Here is an 18,911-nt window from a genome sequence, read left to right as displayed (position 1 = left end):
CATAACTCAGAAAGACTGTCTGCATATGCACACACACACACATACATACATACATGTGTACATACACATTGTGTATTAATTTTACATGGATGGCCTTGTATTTATGTGTGTGTGTGGGAGGTGTTAACTTTTACACTTAACTAATTTGTTATTGAGCCTGGATTCTTATACTTTCCAAATCGTTGTTTCAAATTGTTTGTGAATTTTCTAAAAATATAATAGGTTATATGCTTATTTGGCAAGTGATTTTCTTCTTCCTCAAGTACATGAGAATATACACAGCTCTTCAGAATACTGAGTTAATTTCTCTACATCTCTCTATAAATTAAATTCGGGTGACTGATATATAAGGAAAGTTCTAACAGAAAGTGTAAATTCACATAGTGAGTAGATGTCCCAAGCAGTGATAATAACTTAGCAGCTTTAAAATAATTTGTTTTGTTACTTAGGTACATTATCTATATATAGAAATGTTAACATACATCAGTCATACACACCCCATTGCGCACCAACCCACCCACCACATACACCCTTCTAGTTTGTGGAATTTGTCATCATTTTACCAGTTATAATAGTCTCTTAAACTTTGTATAGGAGATAATAGCTTCTTAATTACCTCCTATATTAAGACACTTGACAAATCAAAGGCAAGCAGTAATAATAAATGGCCATTGCCTGACCAAAGTCTAGGTAAGAGGTGTTTCATTCATTTTTCTTTTATAGCAGGCACAGTAAGATGTTGAAATGACACTTGTTTTGGAATCATATTACCCAGAATTTAAATCTTTGTTCAACCACTTACTCTTGTGTGAAAAAATTAAGTCATTGATTTATTTTAGTATTATTTTTCTAATTATAAAATGAGAGTAATAAAAACTATCTCACTCTAAGTTGAAATAAACTTACACATCATATGATACATGCACTATGCCGGGAACATTCTTTCACAGTTTTTCATTCAACTTTGAAATCAGTATCACCAGGCACTGTGCAACAGTCTGCTTGGGCTTATAAAAATGAATAAACAAGATTTCTGCCTTCGTTTTTCACAGTTTCATAGTCTCATAGGGGAGACAGAGACACACAGCACATCGCTTTAATAGAGTGTTGTTAAGTATACAGTAAAGATATGTTCGGAGTATTTTGGGAGTTGAAACAAGAAATAAGCTACATCTCAAAGTATATAATGCATTAGACAGGCTGGGGGGAGAAGGAATTGTGAGTAGAAAAATCCATCCAAGTAAAGCAAAAAAGAGGGAAAGCATAAAACTTCCTTTTTCTTTAATGTCCTTATCTGTCCAACCTCATCTTGCCTTCTAATTCTTAGACTGAATTCTTATTTTAAAATAAGACATGATGGGCCAGGCGCAGAGGCTCACACCTGTAATCCCAATACTTTGGGAGGCCGAGGTGGGCGGGCAGATCACTTGAGATCAGGAGTTCAAGACCAGCCTGGCCGGCATGGTAAAACCACGTCTCTACTAACAATATGAAAAATTAGCCGGGTGTGGTGGTGTGTGTCCTTAGGCAGGAGAATCACTTGAACCCAGCAGGCAGGGGTTGCAGTGAGCCGAGATCGCGTCACTGCACTACAGCCTGGGTGACAGAATGAGACACCATCTCAAAATAAAATAAATAAGAAAATAAAATTAAATAAATATAAATATAAATAAATAAAAATAAAATAAGGCACAATAAAAATATTCAACTTTGAGTTCTGGAATGAGTTATTATGAAAGGCAACATAATAATTTAATATGTCATTTCAACTTAACCGTATTCTAAAAAAAATCTTAGTTGTTTTGTTTTCAATCCTGATTGTTCTTTTCTTCACTTTCAGATTGAAATATTCAAAACATTATTTCATTTAGCCCTCTAATTGGCATAAGCTTCTGGATAATTATTAAGTTCCCTACTATTCTTATGTGCTACTCTTGTATAAGGAATGGTATATAGAAAAAACACATAGGTATATTTATTTCCTCAAACTCGTGGCTTATTTTCGTTCTCTGTTTCAGGCAGCAGGTGTTATTACCGCATAATAAGTCTAGATAAATTCTTTATTCTAGATAAATACCATATGTCACTGCTGTCTAAATAGTAGGTTTTTATCCATGTTTTCTCTTAGAAAAAAATTTATAAGAGATGCTTAGCTCATATTTGCAAAATTAATGAATGAAAATTTGCATCTCTTGTGGGAAAATGTTTGATAGGGAATTTAGAAAGGTCAGTTTCGGGAAGCTGCTTGGAGATGGGGAGGTCTGAGCTTTAGAAATACCCTTCCCAATTGAGGAAGGTAGAGGCCAGAGTACCAAGACCTAGTACCACAGTGTTTGGGAAAGGTAGGAAGAGGACAATGCTGATGAGTACAGGAGTGACCACTGCTTCAATCTGTCTGATCCTGACACTCAAAATAATCTATTTCCTTCCCAGTTGCTGTCCTGTATTTGCTGGAAGCTACAAACAATAAATTGTGTGGTCCACTAGTCTTTTTAATTAAATATGAAAATGTTGATAGCAAAATAGCAAATTTTGTAAAGCACCTTTGCAATGTTTATTTTTGTTCATTGCTCATAGCCCTTTCTCTTTTCAATTTAAGAACATATCTGATTAGAGAAGATGTAAAACTACCCTTTTTCAACCATCAGAGAAAAAAATCCTTTTTTTCTCTATGGCAAAAAGTAATAAGTTAATTCATGAAGGTACCTGAAAATGTAATTGTAGAAATTATTTTAAAAATATTTTTAATTAGATTTTTCTTTTTGTCTTTTTTAAAATTCAACTTATATTTTAGAAACAGGAGGTTAATGGGTAGGTTTGTTGCATGGATATATTGCATCCAGGTATGAAACACAGTAACCAACAGGAAGTTTTTCACCCCCTGCCCACCTCTCTCCCTTTCCTCTCTATTAGTGACCAGTGTCTGTTCCCATGTTTATGTTCATGTGTGCTCAGTGTTCAGCTCCCACTTATGAATGAAAACATGTGGTATTTGGTTTTCTGTTCTTGTGTTAATTTGCTTAGGATTATGGCCTCCAGAGCCATCCATATCACCGTGAAGCACATGATTTCATTCTTTTTTATGGCTGCACAGTGTTCCATGGTGTACGTGTACCATATTTTCTTTATTCACTCCACCACTGATGGGCACCTAGGTTGATTCCACATCTTTCTTATTGTGAATAGTGTAGCAATGAACATGTGAGTGCATGGGTCTTTTTAATATAATGATCTATTTTCCTTTGGGTACATACTCAGTAGTGGGATTGTAGAGTAGAATGGGGTTCTAAGCTCTTTGAGAAATCTCCACACTGCTTTCCACAGTGGCTGAACAAACTTGCATTCTCACCAACAGTGTATAAGCATTCCCTTTTCTCTGCAGTGTCATCAGCATCTGTTGTTTTTTTATTTTTTTAACAATAGCCGTTCTGACTGGTGTGAGATGGTACCTCACTGTGGTTTTGATTTACATTTCTCTGATAATTAGTGATGGTGGACATTTTTTTCAAGTTCATTGGCTGCTTGTAAGTCTTCTTTTGCGAAGTGTCTGTTCATATCCTTTGCCCATTTTTTAAATGGAGTTATTTGGTTTTTTTTTTTCATTTTGTTTTGTTTAAGTTCCTTACAGATTCTGGATATTAGACCGTTGCCAGATGCATAGTTTGTGAATATTTTCTCCCATTTGGTAGGTTGTCAGTCTACTGTATGATATTTTCTTTTTCTGTGCAGACACTCTTTAGTTTAATTAGGTCTCATTGTCAATTGTTTTGTTTTTGTTCCAATTGCTTTTGGGGACTTAGTCACAAACTCTTTGCCAAAGCCAATGTTCAGAAGGGTATTTCCAAGGTTCTCTTCTAGGGTTGTTATAGGATTTGAGGCCTTGCACTTAAATGTTTTATTCATCTTGAGTTAATTTTTTTATATGGTAAAAGTTAAGGGGTCAGGTTCATTCTTGTGCATATGGCTAGCCAGTTATAACCCAGGACCGTTTATTGAATAGAGGTTCCTTTCCTCATTGCTTGTTTTTGTCAGGCTTGTGAAAGATCTGATAGTTGTAACTGTTCAACTTTATTTCCAAGTTTTTTATTCTGCTCCATTGGTCTATGTGTCTTATTTTTATACCAGTATCATGCTGTTTTGGTTACTATAGCCTTATAGTGTAGTTTGACATTGGGAAATGTGATGTCTGCAGCTTTGTTCATTTTGCTTAGGATTGCTTTGTCTATTTGGGCTCTTTTTTGGTTCCAGATGAATTTTAGAATTTTTTTTCTAACTGTGAAAAATGATATTGGTAGTTTGATAGGAATAGCATTGAATCTGTAAAATCACTTTGGACAGTGTGGCCATTGTAACAATATTAATTCTTCCAATCCACGAACATAAAATGTTTTCCCTTTTCTTTGTTTTGTCTGTGGTTTTTTTCAGCTGTGTCTTGCAGTTCTACTTGTAGAGATCTTTCACCTCCTTGGTTAGCTGTACTTCTAGATGTTTTATTTTATTTTTAGCTATTGTAAATGGGATCATGTTCTTGATTTGCCTCTCAGCCTGAACATTATTGGTGTATAGAAATGCTACAGATTTTTGTACATTGCTTTTGTATCCTGAAACCTTACTAAAATCTTTTATCCATTCTAGCAGCATTTTGATGGGGTCATTAGGATTTTTCTAGGTATGGAATCAAACGTTTAGTGAAGAGAGTTAGTTTGACTTATTTTCCTATTTGAATGCCTTTTTTTTTTCTTTCTCTTGCCTGATTGCTCTGTCTAGGACTTCTAATACTATGTTAAATAGGAGGGGCGAGAGTGGGCATCCTTGTCGTTTTCCAGTTCTCAAAGGTAATGTTTCCAGCTTTTGCCCATTACATATGGTGTTGGCTGCAGGTTTGTCATAGATTGTTCTTATTTTGGGGTAGGTTCCTTCAATGTCTGGTTGGTTGATTGTGGTTATCATGAAGAGATGTTGCATTATGTTGAAAGCTTTTTCTGCATCTATTGAGGTGATCATACGGTTTTTGCTTTTAATTCTGTTTATGTGGTGAATCACATTTATTTTTTTGCATATGTTGGACCAGCCTTGGATTCCAGGAATTAATCCTACTTAATCATGGTATATTAAGTTTTTGATGTCTGCTGGATTTTAAGTAGATTTTGTCTCCCATCTAATCTACTTTTATTTCTTTCCATAATAGGAAGAAAAAATGAGATCTTGATATCTAGTCACTATTAAAATTTTTCACTTCAGTAATGAATTCTGGTATATTTCCAGAGATGGCTAGGTTTCAACTTGCAAACACTATGCCAACTGTGTATTATATTCAATCTTAGTGACTTATAATTCCAAAATCTTAGGTCACTGACACATCAAAACTTCTTATAGTTTTTTATATTAAAAATTTGTTTTATGTTTGTTTTACATAAGTAACAATTAAATATATATTCACTATAAAATGCTCAAGAACTGTAGAAGAATTTAATACAGTAAAAGGTGAACATACTCTTCATCACCAGTCCTCCATATATGCTAATTTCCTTGAAAGCAACCATTGTCAACAATATGAACTATATGTTAAAGTCCTAATATTTTAAGATGGCAATTTACTGAAATCACTTTGGATATGTTGAGAATGAATCCATATTATCTCATAAATCTGTATGTTAAAAATATTTTGGTATGTGATTTTGTGTGTATGTATTTGTGCTTTTGTGTACATATGTGGGGTTGGTGGGAGTGAGAAGGCTGGAGTCAGATATTACTATGTTTGAATTCAAGCTCCACCACTTAGTGTCTAGCAGAATTTGAGCAAATCATTTATTCTCTCTAAGCTTGTAAGTAAAATGATATAGTACATAACTCAACGGGTAACTGTGAGAGTAAAGTGGCTAAAGCAGTACTAATAATTGTAATTAATACAAATAGCACAGCTTCTGTTTCTCTATCCCTCTACATTAGAAGTAGTAATTACTTTATTACTTTTGTGATACTTAATTGATACTTCGAGGGAGAGTTATAACAATGAAATGCTTTCAGTGCACGACAACAATACGCAAGCTAGCACATAGTTATTCAGTTGTTCCATAATCAATTTCAGACACAATAAAAAGGATTAAACTTGAAGTTTGCTTTATTTTTTTAAGGATGAATGAGACATGACAATTGGACAACTATATTTCAATGGTGTCTGGGACACCAGTATATTTTTAGGCATTGATTTCTGTGGAACCTATCTCAAACTTTCTTCCTCCATTCCCCCAGAGGAAATCCCAAAAACCTCTATTCATTGTCCAACTTGTTTTAGATACTGCAATCCTATTTCTTAAATTTAGATGTTTTATTTGTATTTGCCCAAACAAGAAGGCAGGAAGTCATAACCATTTTTGAAACATATTGTTTGACTTTTTTTAAATAAGAAAAACATGTATTTGAATAAATATGAAAAGGGACATTGTTATAGGCTACTTTACTGTAGGAAACCAAAGACAACTTTTCCTCTTCCACCACCTTATTTGGAAAACCTCTCCACAAAAGCACCTAACATGAATTTTGTGTAATGTGAAATAAAAAGTTGATAAAAAGGACAAATTGGTTTTTATAATCCTAGTTTGGCTAACATACACTTAGTTTTGCTAACATACACTTCTCTTAGATGTCAAAAATTAATTGAAAGTTTAATTTAGTTAACACAATAATTACATGATACAATTATCTGAGATTGCAATGCTGTTCACTAAGGTAAATGCTTCAATGACACATCTAAGGATTCATCTTTAGAGGTTCAACATTAAAGATAGATATATGGATAGATAGATAATAGTTAGATAAACAGAGAAAAGTAGATATATGTATATCTTTAACAATGCCCATACATATGTATATATGTGTGTGTGTATGTGTATACATTTCTTTCTTTTTTTGTTTCTCCCCTCTGTCTCTCCTTCTCCTACCCTCCCCCTCCCTGCCTTCCTTTATTCTTCCTTCCTTTTGAAATGGGAAAAGTTCCTCTGTCCTCCTCACAGTGCATGCGATGGTAGTGCAGCTTGCATCTTTGGTGCCCCGCTGCTCAAACCTCTAGGGGAAGCAACCAGGCTGTAGGGTTCCAACCCCATGGCAGCATCTAGGGGTAAATGTTAACAGCTGAAGCACCAGTGGGCATGTGTTAGAATGTGCTCTTTCAGTTTAGCCACCTATAGGCGGCTTGTGTTAGTCAGCTCAATTAGATCCTCTGCCTTATTGCAAGAACAGAGGTGGTTTTCCCCTGGAGTAGGCCGCTTAGCGGCTGGGGTCTCCTCTGACCACCTTGGCCAGACTCTGTGTGGTTCTGCTGGTCGATGACCTGCCTGCATCTGCCAGTACCTGTCAGTGTGCTTTTCTGCCAGTGTGTTCCTCTTGAGGTTCAACCACTTGCGTGTTCTTCCTCTGATGTGTTCCTCTTGACCTCCAGCTGCTTGTGAATCTCTGCCCGCAAGGGTCTCAGGGTTTTTACAGGTACAGGATAGGCGTGTGGCAAGCCAGGTTGGTCTTAGGAAATGCAACATTTAGGAACAAAAACAGAAATGCCTGTCCTCACCTAGGCCCATGGGCACAGGCCCATGGGAGCCCTCACGAGGGACCTGCCTTTCTCTACCCATGCTCCCCTCCTGTGTCATCTCCCCCCTCTGAAGAGGTACATCTAACTGCTGTTAAAATATGGATGATGACTAATCTTAAGCTACTTCCTGGTGACAGGGGGTGTTGTTTTGGGGAGAACAGCAGTCAGATTCCTCCCGGGGGTCTATCTAAGGGTTTCTAGCAAACAGGAGCTATCATCCAAGGCTCCAATTGCCTGGCCGTTTGGAGTTTTATGGCTTCTAGGCATGAGAAGAAAAAAAAAAACAATAAGTTTTATAAGGTTAAGTATGCATGAGTTAAACATGTGTATTAAACAAGGAAAGAATTTAGTGCCAAAGATTACAGAGACAAGAAGTGAAATATACTAACAACAACATTGTACCCTGAGGTGTTTCACCCTGGTGAAAGATATTAAACCTTCTATGGGAGTGGTTAAACTTTAGAAGACAGCTAACTGTTTTTGCCGTATCTTTAGCGGTTAATAGGTGCACCCTGTTTGAGGGCTTGCACCATGGTCATTAAAGCTTTTGCCTCCTTCTTGCGTCTGCCTTTCTCTATTGTACAAAACTGAAGTGGCCACTTCAGGAGGTTCTCTAATGTATATCTGGTCCCAGGGCCGTTTCTGGAACTTCCTCCTGATACGAGGGGCTGCCTGAGTAATGCATGTATCCTTTAGGATTAGCTGTTTCTTGACTGAATCATGAGATAGAGAGGTGTGTTTTACCAAGGCCTCTCTTAGCTTTTCCAGGAAGGCAGTGGGGTTTTCAGCAAATCCCTGGTCAATAATGAACAACTTAGCATAACTGAGTGGCTTGGTCTTAGTCCTGTGCAAGCCCTCCATTATAAACACCTGAAAGTGTCTTCCTTCTTGTCATTGGGATCCCATTTAGAGTCATTCACTGGTTCTGCTTATCCTCCAGTTGCATAATATTTGCCCCCTTCCCTGATGCTATATGTGATGCAAAGTGCATCCCCAAATCTCTCTGCTGCTTGCAGAGTGTACTGCTTCTCATTGGCCATCAGGGTCTGATTCAAAAATAACATAACGTCTCCCCAGGAGATTTCAAATATTTGGGTGAAATTCCAGAATTTCACCCAATATATCTATCCCTATATCTATCCATATATATATATCATAGAGATACATCTCTATATCTATCACAATATATCGTCTCTGTACCTATCATGGTCATCCGGAAACTTACCAAGATCCCCCTTGATTTGCTTTAAGTACTATTGGGAGAAGAGGACCTGGAACTTACTGGTCCCAAATTTACTGGGCATCTGTTGGAGGGCCAAGAGTGAGCCTGGGGCTTCTTTAGGGTGAGGATTTCTAGGAGGGGGCAAGTGACAGGCTGAAGGTAGATAGGGAAGTCAGGGTGGACCCAGAGGAGCAGGGCTGGTGGGAGCTGGCTTCTCAACTGGGAATGCCTCGGATTTGTATCTTTAATTCCCTGGGCTTGCCCCTTGCAGCCTTCCCTGAGACAGCAAACAGGAGAGCTGGGTCAATCTTACACTGTTGGCAAAGGTCTGGATTGCCTTGCAAAGTATAGAAAGCCTGCACATATGGGGCCTCAGACCATCTGTCTTCACATCTATAGAAAAGTTGCAGCTGCCAAAGGGTCTCAAAATGAATGGTTCCTTCCTGAGGCCAAGCAATTCCTTGCTGTAAATCATAATTGGCCAAACCTTTGTGCAGAAGGCTATGAGGAGTTTTTCCTTCAGATTTTGAGGGTCAAAACAGTCCCAGTGGTTCAGGACACACTCCAGAGGAGTATAAGCTGGGGGTGGTGAAGAGAACTGGTTACTGATTCTGAAAGACAGGGAATAGAGGCGTCCCTCATTTCCTTCTTTCTTTCAGTGAAAACCCAGGGTGTGATAAAGAGAGAAAGCAAGCGTCCTCCCTATCCCTTCCACCTGTCATCCCTGAGGCCTGGCAACCTTGGCAGGTGCTGGCTATAAGTACTGATGTGATACGTACCCATGAAGCACGGAAAACCTGGAGAATAGGAATTGACCGGCCTCACCTATGCCTCCTGTTTTTCCTGCTGCCAACAACCTGTGAGTTCCCTGGGCCTGTTTATGCCATGAAGCAAGGCCTCCTTCTGTGGGGTTGGGGGTGGGGTTTAATCGGCAAGAATTGGTCTTGCCCATTTATATTGTGCCTGTGGCCTGGCTTTGGATGCCTCAGACCTGGTTGTTCTTTCTAGGGCCTTACCCTTAAAAAGAAGCTTGGAATCGAGCTTCGGGTTGAAAAGGTATTTTAGGGGCTGTTTTTATCCATTTAGAGTGTCTCAAATAAGCCCTGCCGAATTTGCAGTTATCAGCCAGCAGGGGTCACTCCTCCATTAATTTCCCTATCAGAAACAGTGCTGGGAGTGGGGAGCCCCCTCACTTAGAAAAGGAAAAACAGGCCCGGCGCGGTGGCTCAGGCCTGTAATCCCAGCACTTTGGGATGGCGAGGCAGGCGAATCACGAGGTCCGGAGATCCAGACCATCCTGGCTAACATGGTGAAACCCTGTCTCTACTAAAAATACCAAAAAAAAAAAAAAAAAAAAAAAAAAAAAAATAGCCGGGCGTGGTGGCGGGCGCCTGTAGTCCCAGCTACTTGGGAGGCTGAGGCAGGAGAACGGCGTGAACCCAGGAGGCAGAGCTTGCAGTGAGCCGAGATCGCACCACTGCACTCCAGCCCAGGCGACAGAGTGAGACTCCATCTCAAAAAAATAAAATAATAAAATAAAATAAATAAAAAAATACAGTTTAAAGGGCAAAGGGGGGAGATCCTGGGGGAAGAGCCTCTTCCTCAGTGCAAGTGAGTCCCTCTAATCCTTACATCCTTCCCCCAGTGGAGAAACATTCTGTTGGCCTGGTGGGTGAGAAGAGCCCGTCTATTGGCCCTTTGGGGTTGTGGCTACCACCAGGGCTTTCTCCCGCTCCCCCTCGTGGCTGCTGGGTGCGAGCTTTGCAAGTTGTGCACAAGCCCAGGCACCTGAACTGGGAAGGGAAAGGGAAAGGTGAGATGCCCTGAGTCATGCATGCCTGCGGCTGTTGGGGTGGAGGCATAGGTGGCACCTCTAGGCATAGGTGGTCTGATTTGCACCCTTGGCTGCTGAGCGAAATGCTCATTTTACCTAGTAACATTGCCACAGCCTGTAGCAAATCCCTTACCATTGTAAAGGAAGAGATAAAAGCCATTTCAAACCATAAAAGAGAGAAAAGAGGTGAAGTCTGGGGGTTTTTACCAGACCGGTTAGGATGGTTTAAAACTTCGTGAAGGGAAAGAGAGCCTCTTACCTGCAGGAAAAAGAGAGAGGTGCCAGTGCTCTGTTGTAAACAACAGAGACTGATTCTATAGTTTCACATTTGTATTCACCTTCCAGGATCCCGGATGAGACCCAGTCGAAACAGGAAAAGTTGCCTCATCCCCATCACAGGGCATGTGATGGGATGTGGCTTACTTATTTGGTGCCCCACTGTTCAGACCTCTAGGGGAGCATGCAGATGGGCAGGCTGTGGGGCTCTGACCCCAAAGCAGCATCTAGGGGTGAATGTTTACAGCTGAAGTCCCAATGGGCGTGTGTTAGAGTGTGCTCTTTCAGTTTAGCCATTTATAGGCAGCTTGTGTTAGTGAATTCAATTAGACCCTCTGTCTTATTGCAAGGTCAGAGAGCTTTCTGTTTCCCAGGATTTCTTGTCTTGGTGTACCAGAAGAATCAGGCCACACATGGGCTTGGAGAATGAGCGCAAGGTTTTGTTGAGTGAAAGTAGCTCTCAGCAGATTGGGAAGCCGGAAGGGAGATGCAGTGGGAAGGTGGTTTTTCCCTGGAGTCGGGCTGCTCAGTGGCCGGGCTCTCCTTAGAACATCCTGGCCAAACTCTGCATTGTTCTGCTGGTCGATGGCCTGCCGGCATCTGCTGGTGCCTGTTAGTGTACTCTTCCACCGATGTGTTCTTCTCAATTTTCAGCCGCTTATGCGTTCCTCTGCTGATGTGTTCCTCTCAGCATCCAGCCGCCTGTGTGTCTCTGCCCGCTAGGGTCTCAGTGTTTTTATAAGCACAGGATGAAAGCATGGTGGGCCAGGGTGGTCTTAGGAAATGCAACATTTAGGCACAAAAACAGAAATGCCTGTCGTCACCTAGATCCATGGGCATAGGCCCAGGTGTGAAGCCCTCACCAAGGACCTGCCCTTCTCTACCCAGGACTTCTTTGCCCCCCTCCCATATCACTTCCTTCCTTCCTTTCCTTTCTTTCTTTCTTCCTTTTGTTTTCCTTCCTTTTTTCTTTCTCACTCCCTTTCCCTCCCTCCCTTCCCCCATCTCCTCTCCTCACACTCCTTCCTTCATCTTTATTTTCTTTTCTTTCTTTCTCTTCTCTTCTCTCCTTTCCTCTTCTCCTTTCCTTTTCTTTATCTCTTTCCCTCCCTCCCTTCCTTTTTCCCTCCCTCCCTCCCTTCTTTGTTTTTCTCTTCTTCTCTTTCTTTCTTTCTCCCAGCAGTGAAATGGAATTTGAGATGACATGCAGAAATTAGAGGCTTTCCATATTTGTTATGTTTGTTTTTGGCTTTCTGAGGACCAAGTTTTCCTTCGTTGTTAGTGCAATAACAATTGGCTTTTAATCATTGACTCCAGGGGAATAACAGACAATCTAATAGTGAATGACGTAAGACACACATAGTTTCTGGATATAAGTCTAGAATTTACTTTTTAAATATGATTTAGAAAAACTTATTACCCATCTCAGATTTGTTCTTTCAGGAATAGAGATTTCAAAATTCGTTTGAACTTTTGAAATTAAGAATAGTCATCTGAGGAATCTTCCAACAATGATTCTCGGGAGATCAAAATGGGTTATTCTTGACCCATTTCCTCTAAGTTTATATAATTATATGGATGTATTTGTTTAATAGTGTCAGTGATGAACAGGTTAACATTTCAGTGGTGGCTTTCTGGAGATGCAATACACAAATACATGCTAATACATTGGTATAACATAGTGAATCTGGGGGTAGCAGGCGTTCACCTGAGACATCAAATGTTTTCAAGACAGATTACCCTTTTAACATCACTCAAACAACAGTACAAGAATGGCCACACATGATGGCTGTGCCCTAAATTTCATGCCCCTTTTTCCCTCATGTACAAAATTTCACCAATCAATGGGATATTATTATGAAGAAATGTTAGCCTTAACACAGTAGGATTATTATGAAAGACTGAAAGAAGACAGGCTATTTCAACTCATACCAATTATATTTCATATGTCACAACCATGAGTTTGGCTGAGGATCATTGAGGCATACATTGAATTAATCAGGCTGCCTTTTGCTGCTTTAAATGAAGCCTAAAGAATTTTGATTTGTTGCATGGAAAGAATAACATGGCCAGGTAAACTATTTCACTGTTCTGTTTCTTGTTTTTTAGCCATCTAAAAATTTCATTTTCAGTGTTGGTGTTTGTGGACCATCACATTACCCCAGAAGCGTCACTATTCAATAGAAAAAAAGCTAACAAGCCCAAAGGATTTCACCATGAATCTGTTCATTATACAAGACACAGTTCACAGATCAGGTACAAATACGGATTTCAGCCCAAAATTCCAACCGAGATCAAAGAAAAGGCATTTGTCTTTCCACATTTCACATTAAGTTTTGAGAATTGAAGTATAATACTTAAAGAAAGATTTTGCTTATCTATTCTTTTTATAACATTTTAAAAGCCCTACAGGTAGGATGAACTTGGGTTAACTTGTTAAATGCAAATATGGCATACGTTATTTGTATTTAAATGACTTTAACATCCTGTAATATTACCTAGAGGTTTGCCTCCCAAATGGCTTAAGAAGAATATTTTAATGAAGTCAGCTACCAGTAAAACTAATCTTCTTTTTTTTAAGATTGTATAAATTAGCTATATCCATTTAACTCCATGGAAACATTGATATAAAAATAGAAACATAAAATTTTGTGTTTTTGACTAATTTATTAGTATTTGAAAGTTGTGTTTTCTTTTAATCAATTTTGGAAAACTTTATTTCTTCTCAAAAATAATGTACAAATTACTTCTATGTTTAATAGGTAATCTCTTTTTTTTGCTTACCAGCATCTCTATCTTCCTTTTCTGAGATTATTCTTCCTTTTATCCCCTTTCCTCCTCTATATTTGCTTCCTTCTTCATTGGCTTCCTTTTAGTAAGAAAACAGAAATAATCAAATTAGAATATGAAATTGTACCAACATGGTGAAAATGACTCCTCACTAGTATCTGTACTCATAATATCCTCTGGCTTCTTTTCACATATAATGGATAAACAATTAAACAATTCTTACTGTCACCGAGAAGGGCAGATACCACTCCATTTGTGCTTTGGACCCCACAATGTTTCACTCAAATTAACTCTCCAGCTCCATCTGTCTTTCACTCTCTATTGGATTATCTGTTTTAGCCTAAAACAAAGTTATACCATTAACCATCTTTCAAAAATCTGATTTCTTATATCCTTCTCTAGTTCTTTACATTTTCTGTTTTTCTCTTCTTAGCTAAACTTTTTTTTTTTTTTTTTTTTTTTTGAGACGGAGTTTTGCTCTTGTTGCCCAGGCTGGAGTGCAATGGTGCAATCTCGGCTCACCTCAACCTCTGCCTCCCAGGTTCAAGCAATTCTCCTGCCTCAGCCTCCTGAGTAGCTGGGATTACAGGCATGCACCGCCACGCCCAGCTAATTTTGTATTTTTAGTAGAGACGGGGTTTCTCCATGTTGAGGCTGGTCTTGAACTCCTGACCTCAGGTGATCCGCCCACCTCAGCCTCCCAAAGTGCTGGGATTGCAGGTGTGAGCCACTGTGCCCAGCCTAGCTAAACTATTTTTAAAATGTGTATACTTGCTATCTGCATGTCCTCAGGTCTCCTCCTATTCTTAATTCACTCCAAAGAGTCTTTCACCAGTTGACTGATAGTAAAATTGCAAAAGTCTTCCATTTTCCCAAATAAAATGATTGCCTTTCGGATCATCTTACACAGTGGCCTGGCCATTTTTAGGCATAGTTAACCACTCCCTGTCCCTTGAAATACTTTCTTTACTTAGATTCTGATACACTTTTGCATTCCCATTTTCTTTTCCCTTTCCAAGACTTGGGATCAGTCTATAATTTTTTTAATTTATAATTTTCTATCAGATTTATTCTTGTCCTATGCATTCAGTAGCTTTTATATGTTTATGTATCTCTTGGCTCATTTTTCAAATACTACTAGACCTCCTGAAGCAAAGACTCTTGTGTTGAACTTTCTAGTTGACATTGTTACTGATACAGCAGGGGTACCATCTGGGTCCTGCTGCTAGCCGCACAGAAAGCTGATTAGTGAGACAATGATTTTTGCCAAGGAAGAATGGCTTAATCAGTGCTTCAGATGAGGAGAGGGAAATCAGTCTCAAATCCATCTGCCTGACCAATTGAAATTGGGGATTTATATAGCAGGGAAGAAATGAAACTATGTATGAGAAAACAGGAACTTGGGTAGAGTAAGGAAGCAATCATGACAAATGAGGGACATCTCATTGTCTGGATGCTATAATCTGATGACTTTCAGTTTTTTGATACTTTTTGAGGGGCCCTGCGGTTACAGTTGAAGAAGGTACTCAGATAAAACAAATGTAAGTTTCAATCTTTCAGACCAGAAAGGTCAATATCTGTTTATTAAAAAAAAAAAAAGCAGACAAACAAAATCCTGTCTATGAAACTATTGGGTCAGTTACAATATCTCCTCTTAAATATTCAGTGGTTATATTAAATATAAATATTTATACTTAGCATTATACTATTATGCTAAGCATCCCCTTTCTGCACAAAGCAAACTCACCTCACTGAATCTTCCATATGGGTCTGCAGCAACCTCAATTCTTGCCTCCTCAGAAGAAAAAGATTCAGCTGAGGGGTATAAGGCAGAAAAAGAGATTGAAGCAAGTTTCAGAGCTTTAGAACAGGAAAGAAAGAAAGAAAAGTACACTTGGACAAGACCTAAGCAGGCAACTTGAAGGACAAATGTGGAATTTAAATTTGATCCTAGGACTTTATATGCTGGCCACCTCTGGTGTCTTGCACCTCCTTCCCATGATTCTTCCATTAGGGTAGGGCAAGAGTTAATTAATACTTACCTAGTTCTAGTTCTCCATAAGCTCATGCCTGGGTCATTCAAGAACTAATTAATATTTTATCAGTAATCTCCATTTGTCTTAAACCCTTTTAGGGACAATTATAGTTTTCTTAAAATACTCCAATTCTCATGTCCCTATTATTTCTAAAAGCCTATAGCAAATTCCAATGATAAGATTAAATCCAAGCAAAAATCTAGGCATATTTTACCTGTCCAACTTTAACTGCTAATCTTCTATAGCATATTGTGGGCAGCATGATGAATTGAAAAGACTTGTAGAGTTTCTGCCAAGAGATCAGCTGTTAGTCTGATGGGCTTCCCTTTGTGGATAACCCAACCTTTCTCTCTGGCTGCCCTTAACATTTTTTCCTTCATTTCAACTTTGGTGAATCTGACAATTATGTGTCTTGGAGTTGCTCTTCTCGAGGAGTATCTTTGTGGCATTCTCTGTATTTCCTGAATTTGAATGTTGGCCTGCCTTGCTAGATTGGGGAAGTTCTCCTGGATAATATCCTGCAGAGTGTTTTCCAACTTGGTTCCATTCTCCCCATCACTTTCAGGTACACCAATCAGATGTAGATTTGGTCTTTTCACATAGTCCCATATTTCTTGGAGGCTTTGTTCGTTTCTTTTTATTCTTTTTTCTCTAAAGTTCTCTTCTCACTTCATTTCATTCATTTGATCTTCCATCACTGATACCTTTTCTTCCAGTTGATTGAATCAGCTACTGAGGCTTGTGTATTCGTCAGGTAGTTCTCGTGCCGTAGTTTTCAGCTCCATCAGGTCCTTTAAGGACTTCTCTGCATTGGTTATTCTAGTTAGCCATTCGTCTAATTTTTTTTCAAGGTTTTTAACTTCTTTGCCATGGGTTCGAACTTCCTCCTTTAGCTCGGAGTAGTTTGATCGTCTGAAGCCTTCTTCTCTCAACTCGTCAAAGTCATTCTCCATCTAGCTTTGTTCCGTTGCTGGTGAAGAGCTGCGTTCCTTTGGAGGAGGAGAGGCACTCTGACTTTTAGAGTTTCCAGTTTTTCTGCTGTTTTTTCCCCATCTTTGTGGTTTTATCTACCTTTGGTCTTTGATGATGGTGGCATACAGATGGTGTTTTGGTGTGGATGTCCTTTCTGTTTGTTAGTTTTCCTTCTAACAGTCAGGACCCTCAGCTGCAAGTCTGTTGGAGTTTGCTGGAGGTCCACTCCAGACCGTGTTTGCCTGGGTATTCAGCAGCGGAGGCTGCAGAACAGTGGATATTGGTGAACAGCAAATGTTGCTACCTGATCATTCCTCTGAAAGTTTTCTCTCAGAGGAGTACCTGGCAGTGTGAGGTGTCAGTCTACCCCTACTCGGGGGTGCCTCCCAGTTAGTCTACTCGAGGGTCAGGGACCCACTTGAGGAGGCAGTCTGTCCATTCTCAGATCTCCAGCTGCATACTGGGAGAACCACTACTCTCTTCAAAGCTGTCAGACAGGGACAGTTAAGTCTGCAGAGGTTTTGGCTGCCTTTTGTTTGGCTATGCCCTGCCCCCAGAGGTGGAGTCTACAGAGGCTGGCAGGCCTCCTTGAGCTGCGGTGGGCTCCACCCAGTTCGAGCTTCCCAGCAGCTTTGTTTACCTACTCAAGCCTGAGCAATGGCGGGCGCCCCTCCCCCAGCCTCGCTGCCGCCTTGCAGTTTGATCTCAGACTGCTGTGCTAGCAATGAGCAAGGCTTCATGGGCATGGGACCCTCCGAGCCAGGTGCGGGTTATAATCTCCTGGTGTGCCATTTGCCAAGACCATTGGAAAAGTGCAGTATTAGGGTGGGAGTGACCCGATTTTCCAGGTGCCATCTGTCACCCCTTTCTTTGACTAGGAAAGGGAATTCCCTGATCCCTTGTACTTCCCGGGTGAGGCGATGCCTCGCCCTGCTTCGGCTCATGCTCGATGTGCTGCACCCACTGTCCTGCACCCACTTTCCGACACTCCCCAGTGAGATGAGCCCGGTACCTCAGTTGGAAATGCAGAAATCACCGGTCTTCTGCCTTGCTCACGCTGGGAGCTGTAGACTGGAGCGGTTCCTATTCGGCCATCTTGGCTCTTTGACAAACCTGATAAAAACAAGAAATGGGGAAAGGATTCCCTATTTAATAAATGGTGCTGGGAAAACTGGTTAGCCATATGTAGAAAGCTGAAACTGGATCTCTTCCTTACACCTTATACAAAAATTAATTCAAGATGGATTAAAGACTTAAATGTTAGACCTAAAACCATAAAAACCCTAGAAGAAAACCTAGGCAATACCATTCAGGACATAGGCATGGGCAAGGACTTCATGTCTAAAACACCAAAAGCAATGGCAACAAAAGCCAAAATTGACAAATGGGATCTAATTAAACTAAACAGCTTCTGCACAGCAAAAGAAACTACCATCAGAGTGAACAGGCAACCTAAAGAATGGAAGAAAATTTTTGTAATCTAGTCATCTGGCAAAGGGCTAATATCTAGAATCTACAATGAACTGAAACAAATTTACAAGAAAAAAACAACCCCATCAAAAAGTGGGTGAAGGATATGAACAGACACTTCTCAAAAGAAGACATTTATGCAGCCAAAAGACACATGAAAAAATGCTCATCATCACTGGCCATCAGAGAAATGCAAATCAAAACCACAATGAGATACCATCTCACACCAGTTAGAATGGTGATCATTAAAAAGGCAGGAAACAACAGGTGCTGGAGAGGATATGGAGAAATAGGAACACTTTTACACTGTTGTTGGGACTGTAAACTAGTTCAACCATTGTGGAAGTCAGTGTGGCGATTCCTCAGGGATCTAGAACTAGAAATACCATTTGACCCAGCCGTTCCATTACTGGGTATATACCCAAAGGATTATAAATCATGCTGCTATAAAGACACATGCACACATATGTTTATTGCGGCACTATTCACAATAGCAAAGACTTGGAACCAACCCAAATGTCCAACAATGATAGACTGGATTAAGAAAATGTGGCACATACACACCATGGAATACTATGCAGTCATAAAAAATGATGAGTTCATGTCCTTTGCAGGGACATGGATGAGGCTGGAAACCATCATTCTCAGCAAACTATCACAAGGACAAAAAACCAAACACCGCATGTTCTAACTCATAGGTGGGAATTGAACAACGAGAATACATGG

General features: G+C 39.8%; 1 protein-coding gene across 1 annotated transcript in view; it reads left to right on the top strand.

Moving 5' to 3' along the window:
- PCDH15 (protocadherin related 15) overlaps positions 1–18,911 on the top strand; it is a 1,779,889-nt gene that overhangs the window by 319,800 nt on the left and 1,441,178 nt on the right. The window lies entirely within an intron of this gene.

This window comes from Pan paniscus, chromosome 8 (assembly GCF_029289425.2).
Source record: "Pan paniscus chromosome 8, NHGRI_mPanPan1-v2.0_pri, whole genome shotgun sequence".
Classification (NCBI taxonomy): Eukaryota; Metazoa; Chordata; class Mammalia; order Primates; family Hominidae; genus Pan; species Pan paniscus.
The sequence above is the reverse complement of the archived record's forward strand: the minus strand, read 5'-3'. Positions and strand labels throughout refer to the sequence as shown.